The 14,191-nt window shown below is 51.2% G+C and overlaps 1 long non-coding RNA gene across 1 annotated transcript in view; it reads left to right on the top strand.

Annotated features, from left to right (window-relative positions):
• Positions 1-1,889: 1,889 nt before the first annotated feature.
• The window catches only part of LOC121072345, a 33,712-nt gene continuing 21,410 nt past the window's right edge, over positions 1,890-14,191 (top strand). The window contains exon 1 of the long non-coding RNA XR_005821142.1: positions 1,890-2,085. This is a non-coding gene — a long non-coding RNA (uncharacterized LOC121072345). The remainder of the gene's footprint in view (positions 2,086-14,191) is intronic.

The following is a 14,191-nucleotide window of genomic DNA, read 5'->3' as shown; positions in this document are numbered from 1 at the left end:
TCGCTTCAAGCCTGGAGATGCCAGGGAGATTGCCCAGGCCCTGCCCTACTTGAAAGGCTCTTGCATGGGACTAGTGGCCCAAAAGTGTGACCAACATTGCTGCAGACGGCTCGGTGCACCCTGGCTTCCCCCTGCCCCGTGGGGTGCAGGCAGAGTGGCAGATGTCCCCATCCTGCTCCTGCTCCGGTGCCCTGAGGCAGCCTTCAGAATCAAAATTCTTTCATTTCTTTAGTCCGTAGAAGAGGCTTGTACAGTATTTCATCCAGCTCTCATTTTACATTAATGATCTGCATGAAAATAGGCTGCAATCTGCCCTGATCAAATTTCGAGAGGTTGTGTATTAGGGAGGGGATAATAGCACACCCTCCGTGTCAGTAAGTTGCAAGGTCCCTCTGTGAAAAGTGCTACCTGGAAGCAAATTATTGTTATCACAAATGCTTTCTTCTGTCACAAACCGTACAGATTATCCAGCCAAAAGACTGCACTGTTGATTTTTATTTGTTTCTTCTTTTCCCCAGGGGCTGATGGAGCCTCGGACACCCTGGTGGTGAGCTTGCTGGACAAACCCATGCACTGGGGACAGCAGGGGTCATTGTTGTGCCCACGAGGGGGACCACCAAGGAGAGCCCCCAGGCACCCACTTTTCCTTGGGGAAAAGAAAAACCTAGCACCTTTCTGCCTCATTATGGCATGTCTCCCTTGGGTAGGAGAACAGCTTCTTTTACCCTCTCCAAGCAGCATTTCTTCCCTGGACTGGTTTTGCAGCTCGTATATATGGAAAGGGAATTGGGCAATGCTAGGGTTGTCCAGCATCCATGCCCAGAGAGGGCAACTGCCTGCAGCAACCCAATTTCCAGGGGAACATAAGCATTATTTCCAAGGGAACAAAACAAATGCCGATCCTGGAGAAGCATTAAGGTGTTGTAAGTCTCCTTCTTCTTGTCTGGCAGGAAACAATCTTATTCCTTCAGCTGGATGAAGTCATGAAATCCCCGCTGAATACTGACTGTCAATAAATAACTGTGGAGCTATCACTGCCCAAATCTCTGGCCCGCTGCCAGCGGGGGCAAAAGCAGAATGCCAGGAGAAGAGGCACCAAGAGATGCTTTTGCTGTGTGCTGAGTGAAAAGCAGCGTCAGCATTCAGGGAGCAGCACCAGCCATCTGACACGGGGTGAGAGCGTGCAAACCTTGCTGCCAGCTTTCAGCTGCTGGCACGTGGCAGTTGCATTTTATCCCGGCCCTGCAGCCTGTGCGTGTGTTTGCAAATGGCCAGTGCAGTGCTGTGCATAACACTTAAGCTGAACGGGAGACTAAATAAAGATTAAATGGAGATGGATGTTCCTATTTGCATTAGGAGAAGTTTTGAATCTCTTCTAGTTTCCTTTTCTAGAACTGCTGGTGGGTTAAGCCTTTGCCTCCCCAGGCCTCATGCAGTGAGGATTTGTATCCCCAAAGTTTGCTTTGTTTCCAGTAGGCCTCTTAATTACAGCAAATTAAAAATGAAAAGAGAGGACGGCAGCGAGCAGTGGGTAAGCATTGTCAACAACTGCGTCTGACGCAGGCTACGTGACCGAGCGAGTCGTGCTTGAGATTGTATTTACACTGAAATGGAGACAGATAAACTCGCAAGAGGACCAGAACCAATTTAGCTCATTTATGTATAATTAGCCCCAAACTTTTTTTTCAGTTCAGTCATTTCCCCTTGAAAGACGCTGTTTAGTCAGAACGGACACTTTTTGTGGGGAAGGACAACAGAACGAAATTCTGTCGGGAGGAAACTATTGGCAGGTCCTTGCTGGCAGAACAAAACGCTGCAATTTTTCATTTCAAGGGAGCTTGGGTTTCACTTTCTTTAAAAACCCCTAACCTAGATGGTAATTACAAAATATTGAGAACTGGCTGAATCAAAATGGGAACGTTCTTGCTTGTCCCAGCACAGAGCGTTTGGTGGAGACCTTTGGGGTATTTTATTTTCCTCCTGAATGCAATGAAAGCAAGCATGGAAATGTCGGAGACCCGAGTGAAACACAAATCTGGGTTTTGACTCGCTCCGTGCCAACATCTGGAACGTGGAAGGCCCTACGTAAGTAAACTGATCTGAAAAAAAAAAAAAAAAAAAAAAAAAGCCAAATCCATCTTGATTCAACCCAAAGCCTCGCAGAGCTCAGGGAGGAAGAACTGGGGTCCAAGACCTCTGTTGCCTCATCTCTCATGCCCACCTGGTGCTGCCAAGCCCCCCGGCTGCCACGAGGCAACATGCAGGCTGGCCGCAGACGGGGCTGCCCGCATGGGCAGGGGTTCGGGCTCTCTGCCGGGGGGGGAGGCATCTCCCACAGCCTGGGGTTGGCAGCTGGGGATCGCCAGGGGGAGCAAAGTGTGTGGAAAATCCCCCTCTGTCCTACCTGGCAGTTTCCAGTGAACGCCGTAAAGTGCGGGGCGAATAAATGGAGGCAGTAGAGCAATTGCCAATTAAATGCTCTTTAAAATTTAATCCAGACATGAAGAGTAATGGGGAACTGCACTTACGGTATCTGCCTGCTGTAGCTGGGAAGGAAGGGGGCACAAGGGGTCCACGAGGGCTGGGTGCACTCCTTTTTGGGGCTTTTTTGCAGGTGCTGTGTTCAGCTTTGTGCCCCCAGCTGGGAGCTGTACCCCTGGGTGTTTCCCTCTAAGCAGCCCGTGTTTCCATCTGGGGCCCTGAGCAGCTGGATATCTGGCCCTTGGCTCACCTGGGTGCTTTGGGACCTTCTGTCCTCCCCACGAAGCCCTGCAACAAGGAGAGCTGGGCACGGGGGGAACTCTTTTAGGGCCGGCGACCAGACTGTGGCTACCAGAAGGCATCCCTGCCTCTCTCCCCCAAAGAAAGCCACCAGTACCCTGAGACCAGCACCCAGGGCATTACCTCCTGCCTTGTCCCCAGCCTGGAACCGGCCACGGCCCCATGGTGCTGCCTGGGGGAAGTCATCCAGTGCTGGGCATGGCACAGGGATGCTGCTGGGGCCCTGGAACCCAAATCTGCTGGGCCATGCACGGGAGCTGCTTTGTGACAATTGCTGTGCACCCGGGTGACATTTTGAAGCGCCGAGTTTTCAGGGAGCAGCTGCAGGTATAAAAATAAAAGCAGCAGGGAGCAGGGTTATTGGTGTCAGTGGAAGATACACACTGAAGTAGGGACTGGAGCGTGGATGCGCCTTCTGTAGTTGCTTTACCTCCTCCCTTGCATCCCCAGCACAGCGGCATCTCCCCAACACCCTGCTGTCATTTGGGGAAAAGTCCAGCCTGTGTCCCAGAGTATCGCCTCTGGTGGGTTTGTGGGGATCGAAGGGGTCTTTGGCAGCACCAGTCACAGAGTTTCCAGCCCTGCTCCTTTAGCAAGCATCTTCTGAAACCCCATCTGTTGTGACCAAGCTGCTGCCCCTACAGGGGAGCAGATGTTCGTCCCAGCAGCACCTGCTGAAGGAACACGACAGGGATGCCCACTGTGACACGTGGCTCAGTAACCAGGCACTATTCCTCAGATTGCAAAGTATTTCTTGTAAGTGCCTCTGTGCGTACTCACCCCAAAACCTCAGCGACAGTTCTTGTTTCGGGCATTGCGGGGTGGCAGGTTTGGCTCCCAGCTGGATGAGAACAGCCCCGATGGGCACGGATTCATGTGGAAATGACTTAGAAACCCCGTGTCTGCTGGTCCTCTTGCGGGTGGCACCGACCCTTCCCTTCTGTGAGCAGCAAAGCCTCACCCTGCCAACATTCCCAAAACCCGAGAGCCAGCAGCGCACAGGCAAGGCGCAGTGATAGCACAGGTGGGGAATTTGCCTTTTTCACCGTTTTGCCCTGGTGCAGTAGCAGTTTTTTTAAGCTGCACCGTTCGCAGTGTTGTTCTTCTGCCATTAGATGTCTCTGCCTGCTGCTGGGAGCTCAGGCAGGCGGTCACTGCTGGTAAGCAAAGGTCACCAGGCTGGAGCTGGAGCGGTGCAGACGCTGATTCCTTGTAGCTGCTGCCTGCTTTCTTTATGAATGCCTTTTTGTAAGGCACTGTGATCCCACAAACACCAGGCTCGTGCAGCAATGAGCCCAGGTGGTCATTATGTGGCTTTACAGCCTGGAAGGTTACCTCCAGGTCTGTCAGATGGGGCAGGCAGCTCCGGGCTAGAGCCCAGGGGCCTGTTTGGGTTAGAAATGGACGAATTTAATTGTTCAGTAACAGATCACCCTGCTTCAGTGCATCACGCAACACATCTGCACTTCCAGCATGTCCTCATCCTATCCTACCGACAACCAGAAGGGGAGAAATGCATGAAAATATTATTTGTAAGCTATCTATATTTTGTCAGGCACACCATTTGCAATGTGGCTTGGTGAGCATTTTTGGCAAAGTCCTGCTTTTGCTGGAAGGGGCTCATCTCTGTGCATTTGCAGCACGTGTGGGGGGCCTCTGAATTACAAAGCCAATCCCCCCTACCCCCTTTTTGCCGAGGGAAGCTGTGCTGCATCCACTGCAGACACAGCCTCATCCGTAGCAGCAAGTACGATGCATATTATGAATTGCACGTACTGCCAACGCTCAGAGAAAGGGCTGTGCTCTAACAGCTCTCCAGGGGACATTGGAAACAGCACACGCCTGTCTGTAGCTGTGCATGATTTTTTCCACATTTGTAATTGCAGCCTTTTTCCCCTTTTGGTGGTTATTAATGTTGTTCGTTTCCTCAAAAATTACATCTGTTTAGATGTTAATTGAGTTAATTGTTACCATTCAGCAGCTGGAGCAGCAATTTAGCACCTGCTAATAAAGATGCTCGGTTTGAAGTTGTGTGAAAATGACCATATTATAGGATTGCTGTTGTACTGCAGTGCCAAAAGTGAGACCGGCGAAGTTAGCATGCTGTAACGGATGGAGAGATGTGCTGGAGGGTGGTTTCTTTGAACACAGTGTCAACTTTCAGAGTCACAGATCAGTAAACAAGCTGAGCAATCATGATACAGAGCCATTGTAGCCAGGAAAAAAAAAAAAAAAAAAAAAAGAAAGAACACAGAAAATACAGGTGGCAAGTACAGAGTCAACAATAAATACTCTCTCTTTTAGAAGAAATACAGAATACAGCTTATCTGTGACAGGCTAATTGGGTAGATTCAAAGGAAGAAATAAAAGCAAAAATAGAAGTGCTGATGGCACATAGGAACATGCGCTTAATTAAGTGTTCTCATGCCCAGTTACATGAAGACCTTTCTGTAAAGAAGACATAGAAGGTTCATGGGGAACGAAGAGGATGGTGTGTGAGCAGAGTAGCTCTGAGATAAGCTTGATGGCAACCACAGCAAGGAGGTGACACAAACCTGTTATGGGCTTGTGTCTCGCTCCATTTGCACGCCGGCTTCACGTACTTCCCTTTCCCTGAGTTACGTGAATTGTGAATTATCACCACAGCCTGTAGAGGTGCTCTGCTTGTGCTCTGTGTTGGCACCTGTGGCTTTGTTAGCACTGAGCCGGTGGGTTGTAAGCCTCCTCTCCACCTGTCTGAGCATGGCTTTCCTGCAGCCTGATGGAGCTGTGGTGAGATTTACAGGCACTCGGAGCAAGTGTCTTTTATAGGTAGCACCTGTGGTGTGGGTGAGCTCGAATTGTGCAGGCTGGTGGGCGCAGAGGTGTGTAACTGCGCCCTGCTGTCTCGCATCCTGCCAAGGATCTTGTCCTCCCCCATGGCAGAGGTGGTGAGTGCTCTGTGCACCCTTGCCAAGGCCAGGTGCAGGATGCCTCTGCCAGCCTATACCAGGGCTGGTGTAAATGGTTGGACCAGATGGTCTTGGAGGTCTTCTCCAACCTTGATGATTCTAAGACCCACCTGCGGCTGCAACTGATGTGGGCTTTCTGCACAGCTAAGCCCAATAGCCTACGTGGCTGTGTTGAGCCGTGCGTTTCCTTTGGTGGTGCTGAGCTCCCCGGCAAGGACACGAGGCCTAACGCTTTCGTCATGTCACGTTCAGCTTTCATTGCTCTCATTTCACAGGGTGGGTGGCATCCATAAGGGTCTACGAGGAGAAGCTGTAGTGCCCAGGGAAGCACCTAGCCCCTCTCCGGCCGCATTACCACGACCTTGGCCAAGGCACTGAAGACATTTGGAGAGAGGTGGTGTTTAGGGGAGAAAACCCCAAACATTTCATGAGTACCCCCAGCTCCCCGCCCCGGCTCAGGGAAGGAGCAGCCACATCTCCCTGCAGCTCTGTCTTCATCCGCTCACTCCAGCAGCTCTCTGCATACTTGGGAGGGGAAATCAGAGCCCCTTTCCATTGTCCCGATGCTCCTCCTGCCTTCTCACTACAAATTGTGCCACACCATGGAGCACGTGGGCTCTCACCAGCTGCAACACAACCGGCAAGAAGCTGCAGTTTGGGGGAGACCCCTTCAAAGCCCTCTTTAGAGCAAGGAGTGGGGGAAAAAAACTACTCCTCCGGAGGAAAGGGTATTTCGGAGCAATGGGTGAGTCAGAGCCAGCCTCCCTCCCACACAGCTTCACTATTTTGGCTCCCAGGAGCGCACACGTTTGCATGGCTGCTCTGTCTCCCCTACCGCCCCCCCAGCCAGGGGCATGGCAGGGCACGGTACGCATTGGGGACCCACATGCGACCCCACTACCACAGCCCTAGAGATGCACGGTGCCTGTCCCCAGCGCCATAGCACAGGGAGCAATTTCAGCACATGTGGACATCAGTGTGCGGGGCACTGAGTGGCATCCTCATGTTTTGGGGGGCAGAGCACCCCCATGATGTCCATCACCCCCAGCTGGCAGCTGGTGCTTCCCCCAGCGGGCATGGTGGAGCCAGAGCAGCCGAAACCATGGCTCCATCCCTCTGCAATGGGACTTTTGGTGCTAGTGGAGGTGGGTTTGAAAGGGCAGAAGGGTGAACAAATCCCACCCAACCCATTGCTACCTGGAAAGGGTCAGGGAGGAGCCTCAGTGCGTACCCAGGCTATAATCAAGCACCTAATTAATACCTGCTGAAGAACAGCAGCATTTAAAGGAGGGATAGGGCAGTAACAAGGTTTTTGCAGGGATGGCTGGAGGAGAAGGGACTTTAGAACAACAAATGTCCTAGGTGGGCTATGGTGTTATTAGGGAGTGCTAATCCTCCCAGAGGCTACTGGAGCTCCATGAACAAATTTGGTGCAAGAGATAAGAGTCTGAGAGTTTTTTTAGGATGAGGGGAAAAGATGGGTTCAGCTGGAGAAGGTGGGTACAAGGATGTGAGTTTGCTGGTGCTGGGAATGTGAGAGAGCTGGGGCAGGGGAGGAGATGTTTTGGGGGATACACGCTGACCAAGGCTTCAGAGGGTGCAAAAGCATGTGTTTACCTGTGGGTGTTCACAGTGAGGTTAAATGTATAAGTGCTTTTTGCCTGCTGTCCTGGCTGCTGCCCGGGCTAGCTGTGCTGGAGCTGTAACTGGGCATGATGTGGGGCAGGCAGGAGAAGACAATGCAATGGCAGAGTGGACAGAAGCCCACCCTGCTGCTGTTTCTCCCATTTCACCACCCTCTGGTGGGCCCTTCTTCAGGCTGCCTTCAGCGGACTCTGACTGTTGGGCACTGGAGGTAAGGTGTTGCTTGTTGTGGTCTGCAGTAAGGCAGTTCTTGCCTTCCTCCAGGAGCAGAACTTGTAACATGAATCCTGCAGCAGCGAACATATCCTCTGGATGCTTCTGTGTTGCTTTTAGGAGGTGAGCAGCCTTGGCTTGCAACACCTGCGTTTTCCCACTTGGAGGGAGGTGCGGTGCCTCATCTCTGGGCTGGAGGAGCATTCGCTCCCCCAGTGCTCAGCACTTGCTGCCCTGCTGCTGTGTGGTAGGGTGCTAGGACTCAGCTTGCTAAAGATAAAACAGTGGAATTTAATACTCATGAGTTGCTTGCATTCCAAAACCTGGTATGAAATCCCTGCTTATGTTTAAATAATCTGTATGTTTGAGTAAAGGATTACGAGCCAGCAGAGGAGGCAGTACTTCATTTCTCTCAGGGAAGTGCAGAAGGGAGTCCTTGGAAAAGTCAACTTGCTGAAGAGCAAAAGGGGCAACCTGGGGATGCTTCCAGCAAGCTCCAAATGAGAGCAAGAGCCAGGAGACAGCTGCTCGCAGAGGCAGGCAAAGCAATAAATAGTGAGAAATAACATTTAATTACTTCTCACTCCTACTAGTCTGCAGAAGATCACTGATGCTTCCCTGTAGTGTGATCCTACACCTCTGATCTGTGGTGTAGAGGGACCCATGTGATGGTTGTAGTAGATTATTCGTTGCTGAGGTAATAAATAAGCCCGAGTAGCAGGGATCAGAGCCTGCTGGCTGTGCTACAACCCCTGGTAAAGCCATTGTGGGACTGCAGCATGGCAGCCAACACGGAGCTGCCCGAATCTTGGCTCTGATAGCTGAGATGTGGCAAGTGGAAGGGTGTGCCTGAGCCCAGCTGGCTGCCAGGGATCCCGGAGAGGGTCAGTGCACTGAAAGGGCCTCTCCTGCCCCACGTGTACAGTATCATCCCCTGGGTGACCAGCCAAAATGTGAAGCAGGGAAAAGTATGATCCTGGTGAACTGGGCATGAACCTTTGGAGGGTGGGAGGGAGTGTGAATAGAGAAGGAAAGGGATAACAGGATGGCTGCCATATAAATTTCATGGCATCATGTATGTTGGAAAATACCTTCAAGCTCACCAAGACCAACCATCAACCTGACCTACCAAGTCCCATCACTACACCATGTCCCTTAGGGATGTGGTCTCCACCACTTCCCTGCGCAGCCCGTTCCAATTCTTGGCCATCCTCTCCATGAATAAATTCTTCCTGACATCCAGTCTAAACCTCCTCTGACACAACTTGAGATGCTTGAGCAACTCAGTATTCAACTCAATATCCTCCCTATAGTGAAGGGCCCAAAACTGAGCACAGCATTCACGGTGTGGTCTCACAGTGCTATGTACAAGGGGCAATCACTTCCTTAGTCCTGCTGGCCATGCTGTTTCTGATGCAGGCCAGGTTTTCCTTTCTTTTGAAGGAAATAGGCTAGCCAGCTGCTGAGACAAAATGCCTCGACTCTCTGTTTTGACACCTGGAAGCATTTGCCAAATTCAGCAGGGCTTTTCTGCCCACCACCAACCTCCTCCTCCTCCATCTGTCAGCCTGCTCCTACCCTTCCTCCCCAGCTGCAGTGGAGAAGCCAGCTGATGGGTGCTGCTGTGCAGGGCAGCTCCTCTATAACCTGGAGCCTCTCCGGTGCCACCTCTGCGCTCACTTGTTTCCTAATTGGCAATTTGAGGCACACTGGGTAAACACCCTGTAACAGCTTGGTAATTAGAGGCTGTAAAAATGACTGCACAAGCCTCGCATGGTAGAGCAAGAAGGACTTGCCACATGGCCTGCATCGCAGGTAGGAAGAGAGGAGTATTCACTTGCAAGGAAATGGTATTTACCCTGTAATTACCTTGGTGGTATGTAGTAATTACTACGTAATTAAATGGTCAACAGGCACTGTCTAAACAAAGTGGCCTTAAGTGACATTTCTGTCCTGAGGCTTAAAATACAGCAGCGTGGTGAAGGGGAGGAATGGAAAGCATAGGGCACTGATGGCAGTGTGATGGATGTAACAGCTCCCTGCCTCCCCTGAGCTGAAGCTGGAGTGATAAGAAAGCATCTGACCTGTCAGTGCCAGCCTGCAGAATGAGGGAGTGCACCCAGAATGAAGGAGGTAAGCACAGCGGTGAAGCTGTGTGCTGGATCCATGCGAACCTCCCCTGTCCAGGCTCCCCTCTGCCCACGTAGAGAAGTGAACCACAGCGCACGAGCCTGGGGTGCCCTCCTTGGCTGCCGGGCACCCCCAGGGGAAAGGGGAACCCCACTTCTAGCCCCCACGTGCCACCAGCCACCCAAACCTGCTCCCATTCCCTCTGGCATCTCAGGGACCAGTTGGTCCCCACAATGTTGTGCTGCTCGCAAACCAGCAGCGGCTCCTTCTCCCTGCTGCTGTGCCTCTGCCGCCGTGTTCCCTGCGCTGTGACTTGTCCTCGCCTGACTCCCGTTACAACTAATTAGCACCTTGACATTTACACAGCGAGCGAGGCAGCCTTGATGTTTGCGAAAGAACAGAAGGCACATCTGTCTGCATGATCCATCTGAAGAGGAGGAACATGGCTATGTGGTGTTTATAGCAGGCAGTTGGGGGAGGAATTAATTTACAAAATTTTTTGAATGAAAACAATTCCAATAACTTAAGTGCCCTCTCCCTCCCACGTCAGCTGTTTACAAACTGTTGAGTTGAATCTGTCCCACATGTCCTTTGAACCTACCAGTAACAGAGGAAAAATTTGAAATGCATCATGAAAAACTAATTTTGAAAAAAAAAAAAAAATCCTGCCCACAGAGTTCAAACAACTTGTCTTGCTTTAGCTTATACCAATCGTTATGTACTTAGACAATGTTACCAGAATCAGATTTAATTGACTCCGTTTTGCTCTTTAACCTCATTAAAGAGGAATGTAGTTGTTCCTCACTGTTGGCTGTCTCTTCCCCCTCTGCACCCACCCTGCAAAGGTGCTTTGTGTGAGGCAGTGATTAATTTTACTGTGTGGCAGCAGACCCATGATGTTTGAGAGCTTCCGATTGTCATGGTGATGGAGCTGGGGTCTCCCCTCCTTCCCAGCCAGGCTTGCCCTGTCCTTTTTCTGAAGGGAGGCTAAGCTCTGTGGTGCAGAGCACGGAGACTTTCAAGGGGCTGAAATGCTTATCCAGCTGTACCTGGGGTGTGGAGGGAGGGGGGAAAGTCCCCAGACCTACTGTACTGTGATTTCAGCTCCCCGGCCTGGCACCAATCACTCAGGTGTTAATGCCCGACGGCTGAGCCAGCCACTGCTCTCGCAGGACCGTGGGAATAGCACCTCTCTGGGGATGCTCAAAATGCGTGGAGGAGCTGGCAGGCGCCTGCCTGCAGTGCTGGTGGTGCAGCAGATGAGTCCTGCATGCCCGCCTCCGAAACTCAGACTGCTGGAGAGCAGCAGTCTTTGTAGGTTTGCCTCAAATTCCCGATGACTTGTTCCTGCTCCTAAGCGGGTGGGGGGGCTAACTGAAGGGAAAGGGTTGCAATTAAAATGATTCTTGTCAGTTTTTTCTTAAGGAAATCTCTGGCTCATTAGCATCGTGTAACTGTCTCCTGCACAACGTCCCTTGAAGCGCTCCAGAATCAAAGCTGAACTCTGCCCTCTGGTATTTAGCGATCTGCTGCAGCCAAGCCAGATGGTGAAGTGGGGGGGAAACAATCGACTTTCCCACCCCTTTTTTGCAGAGAGGTGATGAAGGAAAGGCAGGTGAGCCAGCTATCCCTGGCCAAAAGTAAGCAGGGTGAACTGGTGGGGTACCAGCTTTGTGGGGATCCGATGGCTGTGGTTTGGGGCTTGCTGTTTGCAGGTGGCGAGTGGTCATTGTGGGGGCTGTCTGGGGTGAGACATCGGGGTGCTGAGCCCAGGGGGAATGAGCCCTCAGCCAGCTGTGGTGTGTCTGCTGGAGGACCTCGAGTCCTCCCTGAGATGCAGAGCAGCATGCTCCCCTTCCACCTACCACATACACAAAATGACTTCCCACACTGTGGGGGGAAAAAAAAAAACAGCTACAGACTACGCGGGGCTCTCCCTCCTGAGGGGCTGGCAATGCGTCCCCCCACTCACCCCATCACACACCATTTACAGGGACACATGCAGAAGACACAGCTGATGCGGAATAGGGTGCTCAGGATAGTGATTTATTTTTAGCTGCCTCTCCCCCCTGTTGTTAAACATCTGTTTAAATACATGAATTAACACATCTACCAACAGTGCTTTGATTAAGGATAAAATCACTTTATTTTACGGTGAGAGGTAACCTGAAACATGAAAAAGAAGGGAAGGCGAGGGGAGAAACACGTGTGGCATAGTAAGCAGCTGAATTTTGAAGGCTCTGGGACGGCTCCTCTTTATACCCTGCCTTGCTGGCTGCTCCTAGGCAGCAGTGCCCATAGCAACACTGCCTGGAGCAAGCGAGGCTGCACTGATCCCACGGGCATCCCTACCATGGGAGAGGGACCCGAATTAAGTCAGGCAGTGTGCTCTGCCCTGGCTCTTCCCCAGCCCTGCCAAGCAGTGCTCGTGCCAAGCATCCTGTCGGGAGGAGGTGAGGGGTATCGCATCCATCAGGGCTGCTGAATGAGAGCTACACCTCTTCTGGCTGTGAATGCTGCCGATCTACAAACCTTCCCCTTTTCTATTAGCAACTTTCCCCATGTCGCCACGTTCCTGTGGGTTGGGGTTGAATGAAGAGAAGCTCCTGTTTTAATTTTTGCTGTCAGGAGTAACGGGTAAGTGTAGGAGGAGGAATATTAATCATACCCAGCAGGCATTCTTCAAACTTAGAAACAGCATAAGGAAGGAGCCCAAATGGTTTAAACATTGTGGGGACCATTTCTATGGGAGTCTCATGCTTGAAAACGTGCAGAATACTTTTTTTTTTTTTTAACCCCTATTTAGTTTAAAGGGGAAGCTGTTGCTCTCCCATCCCCTCTTTGTAGTGGGGACCAGGATCTGCAGCCCTGATGTGCTGAGCAGGTCCGTGGTCCCAGGAGGGATGGAGGCATGCGGGGACACAGTTGCCCCATTAAGAGCTCCATCATGTCAATCACCTGCTGCTTTTCCTAATTACCGGACCAGTCCCACAGAGGATCAGCAGGCTGATGGCTCAGCCATGCAGTGGCAGACATGCCCTTGATCCTTGCTGATGGGTCACAGCCTCTCTCTGCCTTTCCTTCAGCCTGAGGATATCAGTCCCCACAGTGTGAGCCTGGGTGAGGAGCAGCATCCTTCTGTACCTCCTTCCCTTGTTGCTTTCCTCAACCTCTTTTTTTTTGGAAAAGAAGGCCTTAGGTGAGGACACCAGGTGGGGTTTTGTGGTCCTTGAGGCTGCCTGTCTTTTCTAACAGAGCTGGAAGAATTTGCACCTCCCATCTAATGGGCATGGAGTGAGGTGACCTCCTCTGCTGGCCCAGGGCTGGCAGCCAGCAAGGACAAAATGCCCTTATCCCAGGTGAGCCAGCTTAGTGGGGTCTTCCCAGGGACACAGCATGAGGCACCAGCCTTTCTCCCACCTCCTCTGTTCTGTTTGGTTAATATGTCACAGAAATCTTTCTCAGATCTGCAGGAGGCTACGGGGAACATCACTGCACTGCTGTGCAAAATTGCTATTCTCTTGTGTCTCGCCAGTGCTGAAATTGGTTAAGAGCATCTGACTGGGAACCAAATTTCCTCTCCATCATCTCCTTAAGTATACAGAAAAGACTGTTTGGCAGATTTTACCACGCCTTGAACATGGGCAAAAAAAAAAAAGAAAAAGATACCTGTTGTTCACAGAGCTGAAATCCTATAATGAATTTTCTCAAACGAAACAGAGTGGTCCTGGTGCTGAGCCAGTTTGTCTCGCTGCACTCCCCAAACGGGCAGACCCCAGATAGGATGCTGGAGAGCGGGGCTTTCCCAGCAAAGGGGTTTCTGCTTTTTGTCAGGGGATCATCAAAACAGATGCACTAGTGGAGCATTTTGGGGTTTGAGACAAAACTTCATTCTCCCAGCTTAATCTGCCTCTTTGCAAAATTCCCAGCCGCTTCTGGTAAGGCATCCCAAACATGATGCTTGCGGGAGGCTGCAGCATTCCTCGCTCGCAGAAGTTTGAGCCCTGGTTCCACATGTGCAAAATGAGTTTGTTCTTCTAAATCGGTGCATGTACTTTTCCAGGAATGCAGGGTTTGTTTGGGCCAAGAAATATGTCTTTGAATATGCTGGAGTCAAAAAAACTAGAGGAAGGGGATTAAAAAGCCTTTTGGAAACTGCTCAGGTATGGCCTGGCATCAAGAGCCAAAAGCATTGTGGTATCTGGGGTTCAGAAAACTCCAGAAACCTCCTGTTGTGCTCTGAACCTATTTGTAAGGGTCTGCAGACTCCCCCTGCTCCCAGTTTCAGCCCCCTGGCAGAAGTATCCAGAGTAGCAGCACAAATTGCAGCAAGCTATAATTTGCCAACAGGGCCGTGTCCCTCAATGAGAGCTTCCTACGTGTCTATGGGAAGATTATCCTATCAAGTCCCATGCTGCTCTGAAAGGTAAGCATTTAAAACATGACTAACGCTGATAGATGCTATTATTCTA

The sequence above is a fragment of the Cygnus olor genome, chromosome 6 (assembly GCF_009769625.2).
Source record: "Cygnus olor isolate bCygOlo1 chromosome 6, bCygOlo1.pri.v2, whole genome shotgun sequence".
NCBI classification, from domain to species: Eukaryota; Metazoa; Chordata; class Aves; order Anseriformes; family Anatidae; genus Cygnus; species Cygnus olor.
Note: the sequence above shows the minus strand (reverse complement) of the source record. Positions and strands in the feature narration are given on the sequence as shown.